The 13,202-nt window shown below is 37.8% G+C and overlaps 1 non-coding gene across 1 annotated transcript; it reads right to left on the reverse strand.

Moving 5' to 3' along the window:
• Positions 1 to 1,548: 1,548 nt before the first annotated feature.
• Positions 1,549 to 1,655, reverse strand: LOC133787461 (small nucleolar RNA R71). The gene has a single exon (XR_009872482.1). It is a non-coding gene; the product is annotated as a small nucleolar RNA R71 (small nucleolar RNA).
• Between the last annotated feature and the right edge of the window lie 11,547 nt (positions 1,656 to 13,202).

Below are 13,202 nucleotides of genomic sequence, written 5' to 3' on the forward strand. Positions count from 1 at the left end.
CTTTAAAATTTGAAACCTTAGGTTTTAACTTGGCGAGAAAGAAGAAAGAAGATGTACGGACGAAAGGGAAGAGGACTGGTTTTGAAGGCTCAAGCTTAGAGTATTTTTACATGTTTTTCTTCTTCTTGATGTTATCTTTAATTTCTGTTGTGATTAGCACTATGACTAGGAACTAATTTTCTGTTTAGGATGTTTAATTGAAGCACTTGAATCCCTGTTATGAACTAATGCAATTTTTAATATTCTTCTTCTTCACTCTTCTTCAATTCCATATAATCTGTTCTTTTAAATTGATTATTGATTGGCCATCTTTAGTCATTTACATAGTATGCTGTGGTTATATTGGACATAATTCTAATTTAGAACGAAAGTATCTGAATTAATTGTGTAACTGTTATTAAGTTGATTGAGATTAATGCTACCTGCGTGGTTCAATTTACCATAGAAATATAGGAAATTGTCATCTAGGTTGAGTTTATAATTCATAGTATGATTATAGGCTGCTTTATCAACTTGTTAATTGAATTAGGTCAAAAGAAGGAGAATTCACACTTTGCATTAGGGAATAATAGGGAGGATAGTTGATGAGATTGAATATCCTAATTGTTTCTTAGTAATTAAATTAAAAGTTTTTCCATTAGTTGTTATTCTATTTAATTTTCAATTATTGTTTCTGCAATTTGTAGTTTCTTTTGCTGTATTTATAAAAATCAAGAATTTCAATTCATCAAATAGAACAAGAAATTAATTGACTGGTAATTGGTAAATCAGTCCTTGAGGACGATACTTGGTTTTACCATTTTATTACGAGTTTGCGACTGTGTGCACTTGCATAGCTATAAATTTCGCAACAAGTTTTTGCCGCCGTTGCCGGGGACTGAAAATAATTATCAATATCAGTCTAATTAATTTTTATTCTAATTTGATTTTAATTTATCTTGTTTCTAATCTGTTTAGTTGCTTAATTTTTCTATCTCAGGTGAATTTTGGTATATGCGTGGCAGAAAAGGAAAAGCCACACTTGTTCCTCTGAATCCCGAGATTGAAAAGTCTTGCAATCAAATCAGAAAGAGCAAGAGAGAGGCCCAGAATTCTGTGAAGATGGCACAGAATGACGGGGATGGCAGGAATGTTCTAAATCCAGGAGTTGTACAAGGGGTTCAGGCTCAGACCAATGTTGAGAGGAGCCTGAGAGATTATGTGCTACCCACTCTGACGGGGGTACAAAATAGTATACGCCCACCAGTTGTAGAGGCCAACAACTTCGAAATCAAGCCTGCTATTTTACAAATGGTGCAGTCCTTTGTGCAATTCAATGGGTTGCCCTCTGAAGATCCTCACACCCAGTTGTCCAACTTTCTGGAGTTGTGTGGAACCTTCAAATATAATGGGATGAGTGATGACGCAATCAAGCTTAGGCTCTTCCCATTTTCTCTAAGGGACAGAGCTAAAAGTTGGATGAACTCTCTACAGCCAAACTCTATTGTCATCTGGCAAGATCTAGCTCAGAAATTTTTGTCCAAATTCTTCCCTCCGTCCAAAGCTACTAAATTGAGGGGAGAGATAAATAACTTTTGCCAGAATGACGGAGAGTCACTGTATGAAGCTTGGGAACGGTTTAAGGAACTCCTGAGAAGATGTCCTCATCATGGCATTGAACAGTGGATGCTAGTACAGAATTTCTACAATGGTTTATGTCCTACAACTAGAACCATTATTGATGCTGCAGCAGGTGGCACTTTTATGAGCAAGAGCGCAACTGGTGCTTATGAGCTACTAGAGGACATGGCCACAAACAATCATCAATGGTCTGAGGAAAGATCATCAGGAGTTAGGAAGGTAGCTGGGGTGCATGAGCTGGATGCAATCACTGCTCTAACAGTGCAAGTAGCCTCTCTGACCAAGCAGTTACAACAGAGCAGTGCATCTGCTAATGCGGTTCAGATGGCGGTGAGGTGTGAAATGTGTGGTGGTGCTCATTCTGTCGATCAGTGCCCTATATGTATAAATAATAACACCTCAATGGATCATGCCCAAGTTCAAGCGGTGGGAAACTTTCAAAGGCCACTCAATAATCCATTTTCCAACAACTACAATCCTGGGTGGCGAAATCATCCCAATTTTTCGTGGAAGAATAATCAAGGCCAACAACCTCAGTTTCAGGGCCAATTTCAGAATAACATGCCTCAGCCACCTATGAATCAAGCTTCATCATCACAACAGCTTAGGCCTCAACAATCAATGCCTCAACCTGAGAGGCCTAATGAACTGCAAGCTGCCTTGTTGACTCTTACTAATACTCAGACTCAATTTATGACTGAGACCAGATCCTCTATTCGAAACCTTGAGACACAGGTTGGGCAGTTGGCCAATATGCTCAATAACAGACCCTAGGGAAACTTGCCTAGTAATACTGAAGTAAACCCCAAGGAGCAAGTACAGGCAATTACTCTGAGGAGTGGGAAGCAAACTATGTAGCCTAGATCTCCACAGGCAGTGGTTCAAAATAAAGGGATGGGTGAACAGTCTGATTCAAAAAGGGTTACTGAAGACCATCAACAGTCAGAACAGAGTCCGCCAGTTGTTATTGAGCAGCCAGTTAGAGTTCCATACCCTCAGAGGCTTAGAAAGACTACACTTGATAAACAGTTTTCTAAGTTTCTTGAGGTATTTAAAAAGCTGCACATAAACATTCTTTTTGCTGAGGCCTTGGAGCAGATGCCCAGTTATGTTAAGTTCATGAAGGAGATTCTGTCAAAGAAAAGGAAAATGGAGGACTATGAGACTGTAGCGCTCACTGAAGAGTGCAATGCTATTTTACAAAGGAAATTACCCCAAAAGCTGAGAGATCCGGGGAGTTTCACCATACCTTGCACCATTGGCAAGTTTGAATGTAAGCATGCCTTATGTGATCTGGGGGCAAGTATCAATTTGATGCCCTTATCAGTGTTCAAAAGACTTGGTTTGGGGGAGGCAAAACCCACAACTGTCACTTTACAGCTCGCAGACCGATCGTTAACACATCCACGAGGTATTATTGAGGATGTTCTTGTGAAGGTGGATAAGTTCATATTTCCCGCTGACTTTATTGTTCTAGACATGGAGGAGGACATAGATGTCCCAGTTATTCTTGGTAGGCCATTTCTAGCCACAGGTCAAGCTCTTATTGATGTTCACAAAGGAGAGCTTAAGCTTAGAGTTCAAGGAGATGAGGTGGTCTTTAATGTCTTCAAGTCTATGAAGTATCCGGTGGCTAGTGACAGTTGTTTTAGTGTGGATGTGATAGAAAAGGCAGTCTCCAAAAGAAGGGCGAGCAGTGATGCCTTAGAGGCAGTATTATTGGGTGATGAGGGCGATGATGATGATGATGCTGAGATCAGAGAATGTGTAAACTGGATCAACTCGTTCTTACCATATTGGAAGAAATTTCAAGAACTAGCAGATGCGACTGATAAATCGCTTACCTCCATTCAGCAGCCACTGCAGTTGGAATTAAAGGTCCTCCCAGATCATTTGCGCTATGCTTATCTGGGAGAGAATGAAACCTTACCTGTCATTGTGTCAGCTGACCTGTCAAATGTAGAATTGGAGAAACTGTTGAGGGTTCTAAGGGAGCATAAATTGGCCATTGGGTGGACCTTGGCAGATATTAGAGGAATCAGCCCATCGACAGTGATGCATAAAATTTTGTTGGAGGAGAATAGCAAGCCATCCATAGAGGCTCAGAGAAGACTCAATCCAGCTATGAAGGAAGTAGTATTGGAGCAGATTCTTAAATGGTTGGATGTTGGGGTGATCTACCCAATTTCTGATAGCGCATGGGTGAGCCCTGTGCAAGTGGTACCTAAGAAGGGTGGAATGACTGTGGTGAAAAATGAGAACAATGAACTCATTCCAACAAGAACTGTAACTCGGTGGCGGATTTGTATAGACTACCGCAAGCTCAATAAGGCCACAAGGAAGGATCATTTTCCTTTACCTTTCCTTGATCAGATGCTCGATAGATTGGCTGGCCATAGCTACTACTGTTTCTTGGATGGGTATTCTGGGTATCATCAGATCGCTATTGCACCAGAGGATCAAGAGAAAACAACCTTCACATGTCCTTATGGCACATTTGCTTTCAGGAGAATGCCATTTGGACTATGCAATGCCCCTGCAACATTTCAACGGTGCATGATCGCCATATTTTCAGACATGGTAGACCGGTGTATTGAGATTTTCATGGATGATTTCTCTGTTTTTGGTTCATCATTCGACCTCTGTTTGGGTCACTTGGAGAACGTGCTGCGTCGTTGTGAGATGGCAAATCTGGTGTTGAATTGGGAGAAATGCCATTTTATGGTGAAAGAGGGGATTGTTCTTGGCCATAAAATTTCAAGTGAGGGAATTGAGGTAGATAGGGCAAAATTTCTACCATTGAAAAGCTGCCTCCACCAGTTTCAGTCAAAGGAGTTAGAAGTTTTCTTGGTCACGCTGGGTTCTATCGAAGATTCATCAAAGATTTCTCAAAGGTGTCCAAGCCTCTCTCGAATCTGCTTATGAATGGAGTTGTCTTTGATTTTAATGATGAATGTTTGAGGGCGTTCAATTTCTTGAAAGAAAAGCTTATTTCTGCTCCAATTGTGATAGCTCTGAATTGGGAATTGCCTTTTGAGTTTATGTGCGATGCCAGTGATTACGCAGTGGGGGCAGTTCTGGGACAGCGGATTGACAAGGTATTCAGGTCTATTTATTAGGCTAGTCGGACTCTAAATGATGCTCAGCTGAATTATGCCACTACAGAAAAAGAGTTGCTAGCTATTGTGTTTGCTTGTGATAAATTCCGACCATATCTTATTGGTAACAAAGTGATTGTCTACATTGATCACTCTGCCATTAAATATTTGATGGCAAAGAAAGATGCCAAGCCTCGCCTGATTAGATGGATTCTTTTGCTTCAAGAATTTGACTTGGAGATTCGTGACAAGAAGGGCAGCGAGAATGTGGTGGCGGATCATCTCTCTAGACTTGAGTTGGAGGAGACTGAAAATAAGAAAGCAGTGCAAATCAATGATCACTTTCCTGATGAGCAGTTGTTTGGGGTAAGTGAGACTTTAGCTGTCCCTTGGTTTGCAGACATAGTGAACTTCTTGGTTGCAAAAATTGTGCCTCCTGAAATGTCAAAGTAGCAATTAAAGAAATTCTTTTCTGAGGTGAAACACTACTATTGGGAGGAACCTATTCTCTATAGGCACTGTGTTGATCAGATTATCAGAAGGTGTGTTCCTGAAGAAGAGATGCAGTCCATTCTTAATCACTGTCATACTCAACAATGTGGAGGGCACTTTGGAGCATCAAGAACAGCGGCCAAGGTATTACAAAGTGGTTTCTATTGGCCTTCATTATTCAAGGATGCCAATGTTTTTGTAAAAGCCTGTGATAGGTGTCAGCGAACTGGTAATATCTCAAGGAGAAATGAAATGCCTTTACAAGGGATTCTTGAGGTGGAACTGTTTGATGTTTGGGGCATCGATTTCATGGGGCCTTTTCCACCATCTTACAACAATGAATACATTCTATTGGCAGTGGATTATGTATCCAAATGGGTGGAGCCTGCAGCAACTAGAGCCAATGACGGTAAAACTGTGCTTAATTTTCTGCAGAAACATATTTTTACTAAATTTGGCACTCCCCGAGCTCTGATTAGCGATGAAGGGAAACACTTTGTGAATAAGCAACTGGATGCATTGTTGGCTCGTTATGGAGTTTATCACCGAAAATCTTTGCCTTACCATCCTCAATCAAATGGGCAAGCTGAAGTTTCAAACAGAGAAATAAAAAGCATCCTTGAGAAGACCGTTGACAGTTCAAGGAAAAATTGGTCGAAAAAGTTAGATGATGCGATTTGGGCTTACAGAACTGCATTCAAAACACCAATAGGCATGTCTCCTTACAGGTTGTTGTTTGGTAAAGCATGTCATCTGCCAGTTGAATTGGAGCACAGGGCATTCTGGGCTATGAAAAAGTTGAATTTTGATTGGAGTGCCGCTAGTGAACGAAGGCTGTTGCAACTGAATGAACTTGACGAGTTCAGAAATGAGGCTTATGAGAACGCCAAGATTTATAAAGAAAGAACAAAGGCTTAGCATGACAAGAACTTAATCAGAAAAGAGTTCCAACCAGGGCAGCAGGTACTTCTTTTCAATTCAAGACTGCGACTGTTTCCTGGCAAATTGAAGTCAAGATGGTCAGGGCCATTCACTGTTGTCCAAGTCTTTCCATATGGTTCTGTGGAAGTTCGGGGCAATTCAGGTGATTCCTTTAAAGTCAATGGTCCGAGATTGAAGCCATACTTGGGTGGTAGTATATGTGTTTGGGAATTACTGGGTAACAGGTAGTAATTTAGCAATTATTTGGTTATGTTGGGATTAAATGGGGATTTATAGGGACACTCGAGAAATTAGCGGGGTATGGTAAATGACGAGATTTCCCTTGGAGTCATTAAAGGGTTTAGGATAGACATAGGGGCTTTTTGGTCATTATGCAGCTAGAAAAGACTTAGGCGGCTGAGGGGCTTTGAGAAAACACAAGAATTAAGTAAAAAAATAAAAACAGAACTCTTCCTAAGTCTCTCTCTATCTCTATCGGTTCTCACTTCCTCTCATTGTTGCTTGGCGGCTGATGAACTTTGGGGACCTTAGGCTAAGCAAAATTGAAGAAGTGGATTTGCTAAAGCTTGAGGATTAGCTCAGGGTGAATATATCTGTAAGGTAATGGTTTAAATTTGAGTTGTTTTTGCTTAATTTTGCTGGGAATTGGAAATTGCATGTGAGCAAAATTTTGGTTTGATTTTGACTATTTGGAGAGGTTATGAAGTTGTTCATGGGATGGTTAGGATGCTTAGGCTGTTTGGAGAGGGAATATGGGCTTAACTCTGGGTTTAATTGGTGATTGGGGGTATGAATTTGGGGTTTAGGCTCGAGGAAAAACGCAGAAAAGAGGTTGAAATTATGGGTTTGGGGGCTCGGGCCGCGACCCTATTTTTCAGGCGTCGTGGCTCGTGTGCTCAAGGAAGCTGGAGAAGCCTCTAAGTTGCCTAGGCGCGCCACGACTCTAGAGGGCATGCCGCGGTCCGTGTTCTCCAACAAGGAGGGCTTTTCCCTCTAACTAGTAGCGGGTCGCGACCCTAAATGTAAAGAAAGGGGAAAAAGAGGTTTTTAGCTTGGGAACTTGAATGTTAAGGCCCGGGAAGTATTTTACTACCCAATATAGTAGAATCCAAGGACCCGGAGGCTAGATTAATATTCCAAAGTTATTTATTGGTTTAAGGCTTGATCGATGGTTATTATGAATGCGTTGTGACTAGGTGGCTCGGACTAGGGGACTGCGCTCGGGATCGTATTGGCTTATCAGCTCGGGACACGGGTTAGAAAAATTGTCGTACCCGTAGAGTAAGGCACAACCCCATTGTTTGTATTTTAGGGTATGACCCCATTGTTTATGCTCAATATATTTGTGGATATCTATGATTATTATGCTATGATATGCATGTTTGTGAGTGAACGACGAAGGCTAGGAACAACAAAGGTCGGGAACGGCGAAGGCCAAGAACGACAAGAAGCCGGGTACGGCAAGGGGCCGGGATTGGCGTTGAGCATACTGAGCGCGAGCAGCTAGGGCGAGACCCTCCTAGGGTGCTGTATCCACCCACTCGATGATGACCACGAACCCAGGGTCTGGTAAAGCACCTAGGCCGCTATGCGTTAGCCTGTTGGCTGTTTTGATATATATTGTTGAATGTTATATGTTGAGGTTTCTTGCTGGGCTTCGGCTCACGAGTGCTCTATGGTGTAGGTAAGGGCAAGGGGAAGGTCGACCAACCATGAGTACAGAGAGTGTGGAGCGACATGTACATGTTCGACCTACATGCTGCCACGACCAGGGTTATTTTGGGAAAAGTACTGTAATGAACCATTTTGTCGCCTAGGTCGACCTTAATTTTATTTTTGAGTTGTAATGTATTTTCTAAGCAGTATTTTGGGAATCCCAACTGTACACATTTTTATGATTTTAATGAATGTCCAAATTTTTATAATTATTGTCATTAAACAAGTTTTACTTCAGTTTAGTCACACTTTTAACCTAAAACCTCGATTAGCGAGCTAATGGCACATTTTAACTCACAAAGTAATGAATCTAAGGAAGTAGGGTGTTATAGATACATATATGGATTGCCCAGAGGTTGAGACGACCACGATGGTGCAAGCATGTTGAGATGGCTTGGTGAAGGCTGAGAAGCTGAACCTTGAGACGTGTGATGTGTCTGAGGTTCAGAAGACGAACCTACATAATTCTCGTAAAACCGCTGACATGTATTCTAATTCTTTGGGTGGATTCTTTAGGACCTCGTCCCAATCATCTGGTCCTTTGTAAAACTTTCAGAAGTGGTTGTGCCGCTTAGCTTTCCTATCTCGATATCTCACAACCATCTCAGCATCGATACTGTCAATGAGGGTGGTATAATCTTTTCGCCCATCTATTTGATAGATGTGCTACAATCAAGCAAAACATGTTAATCATATTGGAATTATAATACAATTATTATTAAAGTAAATTCTAAAATTTTTACATTCACTTTACTAATGACATTGTCCTTATACCGTTTTGGGACACTTGACAAATCCTTGTAATATCCTGGAACTGCTGATGTGACTTGAGTGCCCAAAAGGCGGACAAAAGTAGCATGTTTCATTCCCACTGCCTTGTACGTGATGGGGTCAACCACAATGGGGAGTGGATGTCCAGCTTCTTGCCTTTTGTCATCTAATTTTTTCCTAGCGGCAGGTCCACAACCTTTTCTCTTTGGTGGATCTGATGTATTGAATAATCAAATCATATAATTTAGTGTGTTGTATCATATAAAGACCCTATCCCGACCCCTGACCCTATAAAGAACCTATCCCGACCCCCGGCCCTACAAAGACCCTATTCTAACACCCGACCCTATCAAAACCCTATAAAGACCCTCTCCTGACCCCCAACACTATCCCGAACCTATGAAGACCCTATCCCTATCCTGACCCCCGACCCTATAAAGACCATATCTCGATCCTTTAAAGACCCTATCCCGACCCCCAACCCTATCCTGACCCTATAAATCTACAAAAAATTGGCCAGCATCTCCCCTATACTAATGACCTAGCCATCTGTGAACAGTTAAAAAAATCATTCAAACAACACACAATAAATTTCTTCCTTATATCTCCGCAGCACACAAAAATTTCACAAAACCTACTTCATTAACACATACAAGTTCATAATCTTCTGTTATCACCGCATCACACAATATGTGTCTCAGAACCTACTTCACTATAGATAAAATATTTAGGATATTCAAACTCCTTTAACAATAGTAAATAATAATAATAATACAAGAAATAAGAGACACATACCAATTAGTAAAAAGATTCAAAAGAAAAGACTCCAATTTATTTTCTCCTAAAAAGAAAATAAAGTTAGTAAAACAAAAAAAATCATAAGACATATAAAAAAACATATATACGCACACATATATATTTATATACTTATATATATATACACACATACATATATATACACACACTTATATCACACACATATATATAAGACACATATATATACTTCACAAATAAAAAATAAAAAACAGAAATATGTATATATAAACATATAAAAAATAATATATATATATACACACAGACATATATATATGCTAGTTTACAGAATCTCTCCCCTCATATTTCGGAAAGTTATTATTCAAATTTTCAATAAATACAATTAAATGTGTTTAAATATATAATACTCCATGACATTTGGGATTTACTAATAGATTACAACAAATCTCATAAACATAGGGATTTTCAAACAGTGACTGTGTTCACACCAAATTATCGACCTCGAACATATGACCTACATACTTTTGAGATCGACCAATCATCACGAGCTCGCTACCTTTATTTGCTTTTGTCTTAACAAGTAACTTTGTCGAGATCGTCCTCTCTGAGCTCACACTACCCGAGCTCGAACCTCCTTGTCTGATGCCAAAAAATAAACTAGGAGGTGTATACAAGTGTTGAACCCTTGTCATTGTAGCTTCGAGCTTAACTTGTAACTTTGTCGAGATCGTCCTCTCCGAACTCACACTACCCGAGCTCGAACCTCCTTGTCTAATGCCAAAAAATAAACCAGGAGGTTTATACAAGTGTTGAACCCTTGTCATCGTAGCTTCGAGCTTAACTTGTAACCTCGGAACATATTCGAGACCGCGTAGTTCTGAGGTCACCAATTCCGCGTCGTCGTTTTAAATACCGAGCGAGATTGACTTTTAAGATCATAATTTCTATTCTCGAAATTTGAGTGTAACATAAACATTGTCTGTAATTTTAATAAAAATTAGTTCAGTATTTTTTAAGAAAATATATATATATATATAATAGAATGAATTATAATTTTATAGTATATATAAATATTTATATCAATAATTTCTACATATATGACATCTAAACACAACGTTGATATAGATATATATTTACATGGCTACATGACATATATATAAAATACAATAATATTTAGGAATAAAATAAGAATAGAAAAAATCATAGTGTAGACAGTAGTATACACACATAAATTATTTTTAGTTTCTAGTATATCTCACAATGTCCTTTGTTGAATTTGATGAAGAAAAAGAATTCCAATCACTTGATAAAAAAACAAACTATCACACAAATTTATAAGATTAAAAAATGATATGTATGCATTTATTATTTTTAAATAAATATGATTTAATTATTTAAATTATCATAGATTATCTTAGAAATATTATATATTAATTAATTTTTGTTTAAATTTATGTTTGTTCTAGTTTTTTTTAATTTGGCAATAATAACAAAAGATTATATATTATATGTTTAATATAATATTAAGTTTAAGTTTAATTAAATTTTATTTAAGTTATTGAATATATGGTTTTATTATTTTTAAATAAATGTCATTGTAAAATATCTTTAAAATATCATATTTTAATTTGTTTAATTATTTATTTATTTAGTTTTATTTAAGTTTAAGTTATGTTTACAATCTACCGTTAAATATAAGAATATTCTGATAAATATAAGAATATTCCGTTAAAGTTAACAGGAAAAATTCAAAAAACCGTTAAAACCAAGAATTTCCATTATCTTTACACTTTTTATATAGAAGATATATATATATATATACACATATATATATATATATTTATACATAAACACAAGTCCACACATATATATATTTATACATATATATATTCACACACATATACACATATACATATATATGCACACACAAATATACATATATATACACACACATATACATGACTATATATATAAATATAAACACAAAAATTAAATAAATAAAAACATATATATATATTAAATAAAATCTTAAAACAATAATATATATAAACTAAAAATTAAAAAAACAAATATATATTTATACCTAGCCGATGGGGTGGTGGTGGTGGCTGTCGGAGTGCTGGTGACTGTGGGCACTACTGCAAAACTGGGATTTTCCGACACTCAACCACGACAGTCAACAATGTTGACTGTCGTAATTGCTTAGTGTGACTCTACGCCGACAGTTAAAAACTTTAGGCATAGAAACCAATGCCAATAGTTAATAAATGTCACAGTTGCTTTTGACTGTCGTTATTGACCCCAATGCCGACAGTTAAAAACTATTGTAGTTGACCCCAACGCCGACAGTTAATTCGAGACCAATGCCGACAGTTAAAAATTGTCGTTGTTGACCTCAAAACCGACAGTTATAAAATGTCGTCGAAATTCAAATAAAAAAAATCTAAAAATATAATTAATACATAATTTAATTTTAAAAATAAACTATTTTTTTAAATATATATGTTGACGTTGTTTTTCGTCAACTTAGAATAAAAGAGCACTAAGCATAGAATTGGGAAAATCAATAAAAAATACACAATATTTTACGTGGTTCAGCAGTTAAAATCTGCCTAGTCCACGAGTCAATAATATTGAATGGGGAATTCTCTCAAAACTTTTAGAAAGCAATTTCCGCAGAGTCTTCCCAGTCCAAAATTCAGCTTGTCTGCAAATGAATTTCTCCAGTCTATTTATAGACTGGTTTACAAAATATCTTCCCTCTTATTTTGGGAAGTTATAATTCAAATTTTAAATAAATACAAATAAATGCAGTAATTATATAATATCCCATGATAATCGGGATTCATTATCAGATTACAACAAATCCCAAAGAATTAGATATTTTCAAACAGTAACCGTATTCAAACTAGATTATCATCCTCGAACATATAACTTATATACTTTCGAGATCGACCAACATTACGAGCTCGTAATTTTGGTTAACCTCGTTCTTAGCAAGTAACTTTATCGAGATCATCCTCTTCGAGCTCACAATGCTCAGGCTCGAACCTTCCTAACTAGTGTCGATCGCCAATAAGAATAAACCAAGAAATTTATAAAAGTGTTGAACCCTTGTATTTGTAGCTTCGAGCTTGACTTGTAACCTCGAAACATCTTCGAGACCGCATGTAGTTCCAAGCTCACCAATTCCATCATCATCATCTTAATGCCGAGCGAAACTGCCAAACCCAATCCGTGCAAATGCTGATGACGTGGCACACTTACTTATTTCGAACTTACATTTTATGAGCCTATCTTTCGAGACCATAATTTCTATTCTCGAATTTTGGGTGTAACATTTTGCCCCCTCAAAAGTGTTGGTTTGAATCCTATGAGAATAAAACTCTTGAACTTCTACTTTTTGCCGCCAATGACATATTCATACCCCATCCGTCGAATCAAATTCCAAATCAAACCAAAGGCCCTAATTTGTCTGACCTTTGACATCCCTATGGGATATATATACCCCTTTTCTTCTTCGTCTTCACTTTTATTACATTATCCAGAGAAAATAAAAACCAAACCAGAATGAACTAGAGCCTTTTTTTTCTGTCTTTGCATGTTCTCCAAATCGAAGAAACAAATTAACTCCAGCACTTTCGACCCCGTGAAGTCTTTCCTCCAACCTCTCCTTCAGTCGATGATCTCAGTATATCCACAGACAACTTTGCGTAAGCTTCTGTTCTTGAGTCTCTTTCTTTGGTATATAAATATTTTTTAAGTGTTTCCTCTGTACTGGTTTTTCAT

Source organism: Humulus lupulus, chromosome 6 (genome assembly GCF_963169125.1).
Source record: "Humulus lupulus chromosome 6, drHumLupu1.1, whole genome shotgun sequence".
Classification (NCBI taxonomy): domain Eukaryota; kingdom Viridiplantae; phylum Streptophyta; class Magnoliopsida; order Rosales; family Cannabaceae; genus Humulus; species Humulus lupulus.